Source organism: Scardinius erythrophthalmus, assembly GCF_964197995.2.
Source record: "Scardinius erythrophthalmus genome assembly, chromosome: 23".
Taxonomy (NCBI): domain Eukaryota; kingdom Metazoa; phylum Chordata; class Actinopteri; order Cypriniformes; family Leuciscidae; genus Scardinius; species Scardinius erythrophthalmus.
The window spans coordinates 10,321,958-10,329,781 of NC_138243.1; the positions used below are offsets into that span (position 1 = coordinate 10,321,958).

At 43.2% G+C, this 7,824-nt stretch overlaps 1 pseudogene across 1 annotated transcript; it reads left to right on the forward strand.

Annotated features, from left to right (window-relative positions):
• Window positions 1–454: 454 nt before the first annotated feature.
• On the forward strand, window positions 455–7,544 carry LOC308683397 (fish-egg lectin-like; annotated as a pseudogene). Its single transcript has 8 exons — window positions 455–547; window positions 1,195–1,350; window positions 1,557–1,638; window positions 1,746–1,817; window positions 5,452–5,679; window positions 6,689–6,945; window positions 7,166–7,286; window positions 7,401–7,544. The product of its transcript is annotated as a fish-egg lectin-like (transcript).
• Window positions 7,545–7,824: the final 280 nt, after the last annotated feature.

Sequence of the window (7,824 nt, forward strand, 5' to 3'; positions counted from 1 at the left end):
CCTTGTTGAATCAATGCCACGTAGAATTAAGGCAGTTCTGAAGGCGAAAGGGGGTCAAACACAGTATTAGTATGGTGTTCCTAATAATCCTTTAGGTGAGTGTATATCTACCTGGATGACATTTTTCCCCGCTCTCTCCAGGAACATGTTCAGCACGTCAGACGAGTGCTTCAAGAGGTTGCTAGAGAATGGGCTTTATGTCAAGGTGGATAAATGTGTTTTTCATGCACAGTCAGTTCCCTTTTTTTGGACATATGGTCGTTTAAGAAGTGTGCATGGACCCCGAAAAGGTTCAGGCTGTGATTGAAAATTGGCCAACTCCAAATTCCGTAAGGCCCTACAGAGGTTTCTGGGCTCTGCCAATTTTTACAGACATTTTATTCTTAATTACAGCCAGCTAGTGGTCCTTTTGACTGCCTTGACCTCCACCAAAACGACATTCAGGTGGTCCAGCATGGTTGATGCTGCATTCTCCAAACTGAAAAGCTGCTTTGTTTCAGCTCCAATTCTTATTGCCCCTGATTCTTCTCGTCAGTTTGTGGTGGAGGTCAGTGCTTCATAGGTTGAGGATGGCACAGTTCTTTCCCAGCGCTCTTTCGCAGACAGCTAGATGCATCCCTGCGCATATTTTTTCTCATCCTTTATCACCCACCGAACGCAATTATGACATTGATAATAAAGAGTTGCTGGTTGTCAAGCTCGCCTTGGAGGAATGGCATCATATGTTGACAGGTTTTGGGGGTACCTTTTATCATCTGGACCGATCATAAGAACCTTGAGTATATCAGGTCTGCCAAAAGGTTGAACTCTAGGCAGGCTCGGTGGGCTTTATTTTTCGGTCGTTTTGATTTTTCCATTTCCTACTGACCGGGTTCCAAAAGCATCAGGTTTGATGTTTTATCCCGTGTTTTTGACCAATCTGAATGCCTGTCGTCTCGTAAGTCCATCTTGCCACAGAAAATCATGGTTTCAATGGTGACTTGGGAGATCGAGTCGAAGGTCCGTATGGCCGTACGGATGCCCACTAGGTCATTTGTTTGTGCCTGAGTTTACGGTTCAACGTCATCCATTGGGGTCATTGTTCCAAGGTGGCTTATCATCCGGGGGTTAGTCGTACCACGTTTCTCATCAAGCAACGGTTCTGGTGGCAATCGGAGGCCCGTGACATATTACTTTTTATTTTGGCCTGCTCAGTCTGTGCCACTGCTAAGACTTCCAATTGACCTCCTGCTGGACTCCTTCAACCGCTGTCAGTTCATTCGAGACACTGGTTCACTAGATTTCATTACGGGTCTCCAGCCCTCACAGGGTAACACAGTGGTTTTGACCGTGATGGACCGGTCCTCGAAGGCAACTCATTTATCCCTCTGCCCAAAATACCATCAGCCAGAGAAAACAGCGGTTGCTGTCACTGATCACGTTTTTTCGCATTCATGGCTTCCCGATGGACGTGGTCTCTGACAGTCTCGTGGCCTCAGTTTGTCTCCAAATTTTGGAAGGAATTTTGTCATTTGTTGGGGGTGAGTGTTAGTCTTTCTTCTGGGTTTCATCCTCAGAGTAATGGTCAAATGGAGAGGGCCAACCAAGATCTTGAACGTTTGTTGCAGTGTTTGGTGTCTCAGAACCCATCATCTTGGAGTCAGCAACTTTCATGGGTTGAGTACGCGCATAACTTATTACCAGTGTCGTCTACGGGCCTGTCTCCGTTTGAGTGTAGCTTAGGTTGCCAGCCACTTATTTTCCAGATTCTGGAATCCGAAGTCGCGGTCCAGAGGTGCCGCCACACTTGGAGCAGAGCCAGACAGAATCTCCTCCAGGTGGGTTCATGCACCAAGGCCCAAGCTGATCGCCTCTGGTCAAAGCCTCCTGTCTATGTTGTTGGTCAAAAAGTGTCGCTTTCATCCAATAATATTCCTCCTCACACCGTCTGTAATAAACTTGCCCCTAAATTCATTGGCCCGTTTCCTGTCACCAAGATTATTAGTCCGGTTGCATTCAGCCTCAAACTTCCTCCAGCGTACAGGAAAATCCATCCCCCCTTCCATGCTTCCAAATAAAAACCAGTTTCATTCCACCATTAATCCGCCTGCCCCAGTTCCCCCACTGCTGCGACTCATAGATGGGGAACTTGCATATTTGGTAAAACGTATTCTGGACTCTAGGCAGAGAGGACGTAGATTTCAGTTTTTTGTGGACTGGGAAGGTTATGACCCGGAGTAGAGGAGTTGCGTTCCTGCAGGAGACAAGTTGGATCAGTCCCTTATCGATGATTACAATCGCCAGGTAAGCTCCCCTGAAAGCGCCAGGAAGTGCTCTTAGGGGAGGGGTACTGTCACGGTTCATAGTTCTGTGTGTTCATCTCTGCGTGTCTGTCTGTTGCTGTCATGGTGTGATTGCTTAATAGCGTTGCCTAGCAACCTCTGTGCTGACGGGTTAATCACCCATATCTGCCTCACATTTTGCTAGGTTTGTTGTCAGATCGTTGTTTGCTCATGTCCTGTCGTTGTTCTCACCATTATATCTTTTGTTCTCTGTTCCTGTGTCTGCGTCCAGCCATTGTGTGAATTTACCTGCCTGATGTGGATTTCTTCAGCCCATTGCAGTCTCCGTGTTACTAGGGACTGCTTCAGCTGCTTCATCTGCTTGTTGGACGCAGCAACAGTAACTAAAGCGACGGGTCTTTGCAAACCGTCAATTGGACCTTGAGTTTCTTTTCTGACAATAAATGCAGTCCAGATGATCCGGTAATGAGGTGCAGGTGCGGTGATTAGAGCTCCGGTAATAATTAATATTTTTTTATTGCTTAGACTTCACTTTTGACTGTTCTTGTGAAAGACACTGTCTGTATGTAACTTCTTCTTTCGATAATGTTACATGCACATCGATACATCTAGACAAAACAAGAACTAGACCTTAGGCACATTGGTAAACTCAAGATGCGCACATACATTTTCTCACACACATCTCTTGTTACTATACCCAACTTCTTAATATGCCAAATATGGTGAGAATTTACGAGTTTACGGTGAGAAGCACTGATTGGATGCCCAGGACATCCTTGATGTTATTGCCTGATCGTGTGTGTATAAAAATGACCATCATTGATCATTGATCATTCTCCAGAGATATCTTGCGCTGCTGCTGCCATACATCACAGGGGTTGGTGAGGTTTTCAGTTGATGACTGATTGCATTGAGGCTTCAGATAGTCTACCTAAAAATTAATCTAACAGATCCAAAGGTACAGAGAATCTGGTGTAGCAGTGACAGTCCACACGTACTGCTGTCAGTATATCGTATAACGTTATGTCCGTGTTTGATCCGTTGAAAGGTATGGAAGCTTTTTTCCGCCATGCAGGTAATTAAAAACTAAACAAGGTAATTGCGAGTTTATATCTCAGTTGAGAGAGGGAAAAAAGGTCCAAATTGTGGGATATGAATTCGCAATTCTGACTCCCCTCATGGCGGAAATGAGCATCCGATAGGACTACTGATCAAATAGGGTATATGTTTATCGGTTTTGATATTTATCATGTTTTATCCTTGCTTATGGTCTGTTGAATTTACTTCTAAATGATTGCTGCTTATGAACAGGTCCAAGCAACAAACTTGTTGTGGAGCAATGAAGGTTTATCAGAGCATCCTGCTACTCTTCAGCTGCCAGTTCCTTCACACTCTGGGTAAGCTACTAATGTGATTTGGGAACTTAAATGTATAGGCTATTCACCTTATTTTTAACGGAAATACGGACGCAGCCAGTTGACGGTATTTTGTGCGAGACTTCCGGTCAGGCACTTCCGGTCACTGGCGCGCTAACTCACTTTTCACCATAGCGGTTAATTAAACAAGTGTTCGTAACAACTAACTTATCGTTATGGCTTCGGGGAAGACTGGCATTGTTTGTGCAGTTAGAGGTTGTCATAATAACTGGTACAAAAGAAAGGTTTACTTGGAGCAGGAGTGTTTTAATCATCGAAATCATTGACATTTTAATTATCAGGCATCCCTACGACCAGAGACACACTGGCTGCGTGGCGTTTTACATGTCTTTGCACACCAGAAACGTGTCTGACGCGGCACTGCTAGTGACATATGATAAGCCTCATTCATTGGTGATTATATTCGACATAATGGGGAGAGAGTTGTGGAAGGCCTATACTTAATGTTAAACATAAATATATAGCAGCAAAGACAACGTCGGCAGTATTGACGGCAAAATAGGCTACAGAATATTTCGTTCTGTATTGACAGGTGCAATATTAGAAAATCGATTTTTGCATTGCATTTATATCTGCATTTGTCAAAACCTAAACTTTCAAACATCAAAATGTCATTTATTAATATGTATTCATGTCAAAATGAAATACAAACATCTTTTCCTATTCTATTTTGCCTGGAAACGCTTCCAAAACGCTTGCGTGTAGCGTGAAAAATAGGCGTCGATTCTGCACGCGTTTTCCGCGCCTATGAGACGCGCGCGTCACGCAGGCAGTGTGCACGTTCTGTTAACATGGGAGCCGAAATAAAAATGGACACGCCACGCAGAGTGTCGCCGGCCTGAGGAATCCCTTCGCCTGTGGTTAAAAGCTTTACATTTGAAGAAACCATCGAAACGACCGTATATGTTTGTTCTTTTCATTTCGTGAACACAAGACCGACAGAAGACCACCCGATACCAGAAAAGTGGCTGGACTATGAAGTCTCAATAATAAACCATGATAAAAACTCCAAGGAGAAAAAAAATCATTATAGTAGCTGCTAACCCCTGTATAAAATATAGTGATCATGGCATGATCATGACATTTATTTTGTATGATTTCCAATTATTTATAGCGATCTACTTATTGCTATCCTATGCTTTGGTTGCACTCTGATGGCATTAAATACATTTGACATGACAAAATACCTCCAGATATATTAGTCCAGCGCTGGCTCGACCGTGTTTAGGGCGGTGCTGAAGGCGCCAGCGAAGTTTTGGCACTCTGCCAGCTAGATGCATGAGTGTTTTCAACCAGGGGTGCGTTTCCCGAAAGCATCGTTGGCCAACTATGGTCGCAAGTTCATCGCAATGTCCATTGAACTCTATTGGTAACGACGGAACTTGCGACCATAGTTGGCCAACGATGCTTTCGGGAAACGCACCCCTGGTCCGGTACCCTAACTGAGTGAGGCGGAGCTTTAGTTCTTTGTAGTATTAATCTGCTACGGCATGTGTAACATTTTTCTGTCAACTCTGCATAATCCTTCGCGATCGATATCGTTATTTAGCACAGGGAAGCGAGGAAACGGAAGTGCCGCACAAAAAACGGATATTGGATATATGTTTACTTCCGCGTTCGAAAATAAGGTGAATATATAGGCATATCCTTTTTCCCCCCAATTTATGTTTTTTGAAATTCATACTAAAAGTATCTATATTTGCAATCTCTTATTTTGCACCGTGTGTTTGCAGCTTTAAACTGTGAAGTGATGAGTGGCACACTGAAGCAGATTGACTCTGGATCTGGTTCAGTGGTTGGAGTGAACGATCAAAATGAAGTGTTTGTCCTAAATAATAATGTCTTCACAAAGATTGGCATTTCTCTAAAGCACCTCAGTGTTGGTCCTGCTGGTCTGCTCGGGGTGAATGCGACAAACTGGATATTCAAGTTGCTGGGTGGCAGCTTTGTGCAGATTGGAGGTAAGAGATTGGGCCCTATTTTAACGATCTGAAACGCAAGTGTCAAAGCGCAAAGCGCAAGTAACTTTGTGGGCGGGTCTTGGCGCTGTTGCTATTTTCCCGGCGGGATAAATGACTCTTGCGCCAGGCGCAAATCTAAAATGGGTTGGTCTGAAGTAGCTTCATTATTCATAGGTGTGGTTTGGGCGTAACGTGAAATAAACCAATCAGAGCGTCATCTCACATTCCCTTTAAGAGCAGGCGCGTTTGTTCTAAAGCGGATTCCTATTGTAACGGCGGATTTGCCAGGCGCGCACCAGGAGCGGTTCACAGCCGAGGAGACCGACGTTCTCGTCAGGGACGTTGGGGATGGAGAAACACACCCAAATTAACTTCGGTTAAAAAGGCGTATGATAATTTGGGTAAATGTGTAAGCTAGATGTATGCTTTTATAATAAATTGTCTATCTATCTATCTATCTATCTATCTATCTATCTATCTATCGTAATAATGTATGATTTGCCAAAATGAAAACTGCTGCTTCTGTGTAGATGAGAGAATCAAAGTGCATTCACGTTGTGCACACGCTACATTGATTATGGCCAAGCATGCGCCCTAAAATAGCTTATGAATAACATGCGCAACGCGCCACTGACTTTAAACTATTTTTTCCTGGTTAGTGGCGCAATGGTTTTCTAAACCTGCAAAATAGCATGAAGGAACGTTTGCGCTGGAACACGCCTCCTCTTTGCGCTGAACCGCCCCGGGGAGCGCAAGTGTATTTCTTAATTAACCGACGTGCTTCTGTGGAGGGAAAAGCGCGCTTTGCGCGGGTGCAAAATAGGAATGATACATGCGTCGGTGTACAAAGTCAATTGCGCTGGGTGCAAGATAGGGCCCATTGACTTTGTAGAGCGTAAAATTACAGAAATCACAAGATATGTTTAATCTGTTATTAATGTTTGTGATTTTAGTTTGGAGTCATTGTTTTAAAACCACAGTCCCAATAACCTTATTGTTCTTCTTCCAGTTAAACTGACTAACCTTTCATCCAACCTGTTGATTGTACTTTTAGGCCTTCTCAAACAGGTGGACGCTGGAGGTGTAGAGATCGTTGCAGGTGTCAATGTGATTGATAACATATTCTGCTTAAATATGGATGCAGACAACAATTGGCCACCAAAATCTAATCCTTGGGTTCATATTAATGGGAAGCTGAAGTATTTCAGCTGTGGCCCGTACAGCTGTTGGGGAATGAATGGCCATGACCAAATCTTCATCTTGAAGGTAATGTCACAATGTTAAATACAAGGGCATGAGTTCAAGTTCAAGTACACCAAGTTCTTAAAAGTAAAAACCAGTGTGAATAAAGTAGACTTCATGCTAAAGTTTTTTTTTTTTCTGACATAACTAAAGAAATAAATAAACTGGTGTGGAAGCAGCAAACGCAGTTATTTCATGTGACTTTATTGTGGTTGACTGGTTTGTTTCTTTGGGTCTGGTGCAGGATGTAACTAGTAATAACTGTTCCGGGTCCGGCAAATTTGTGAATATTGCTGGACTTCTGTCCATGATTGAAGTGATGGCAGTGTCTTTGGTGTCAACTATCAAGGGAACTTGTACCAAAGGTGAATTGAACCTTCATCATATTCAATGTGGCATTAACAAAAGTGATGAACTTCAAGAATGATCTTCTGACGTAAATGAAACGCTGCTCAAGAAACCATTTTTGTCTGTTGCAGAACTGGTGTCACTCGATCCAACCCCGCTGGCACAGACTGGATCTCAATGGTTGTCTGTCCTAAAGGCCACAACGAGTGAGCTTTGACCTGGGATTTCTGTGGGTCGTCTGTGTTGACGGCTCCATCCGTAGATGTACTTTATAGTCTGTTATGAGTCACTGCAGCAACAGAGGAGCTCAATCTTTAACAGAAACCTCAAAGTAATCAGTCATTATTAACAAATCTAAAAGTTTGATTAATCTCTCTTCTCCTCTCTTCTCTTGAATCAATAAAGCATTATAATGGCATCTTATCAATGTTGTTTCTTTTGTGTATCATTTTGTTCAGTGCTTCTCCAACTGAGAGAAAAAAGCGTTTTATTTCTAATGTCTGATTACAAAACATGTTTTTATCTATAATTTTTAGTTGTCGTCACACTTTTAAA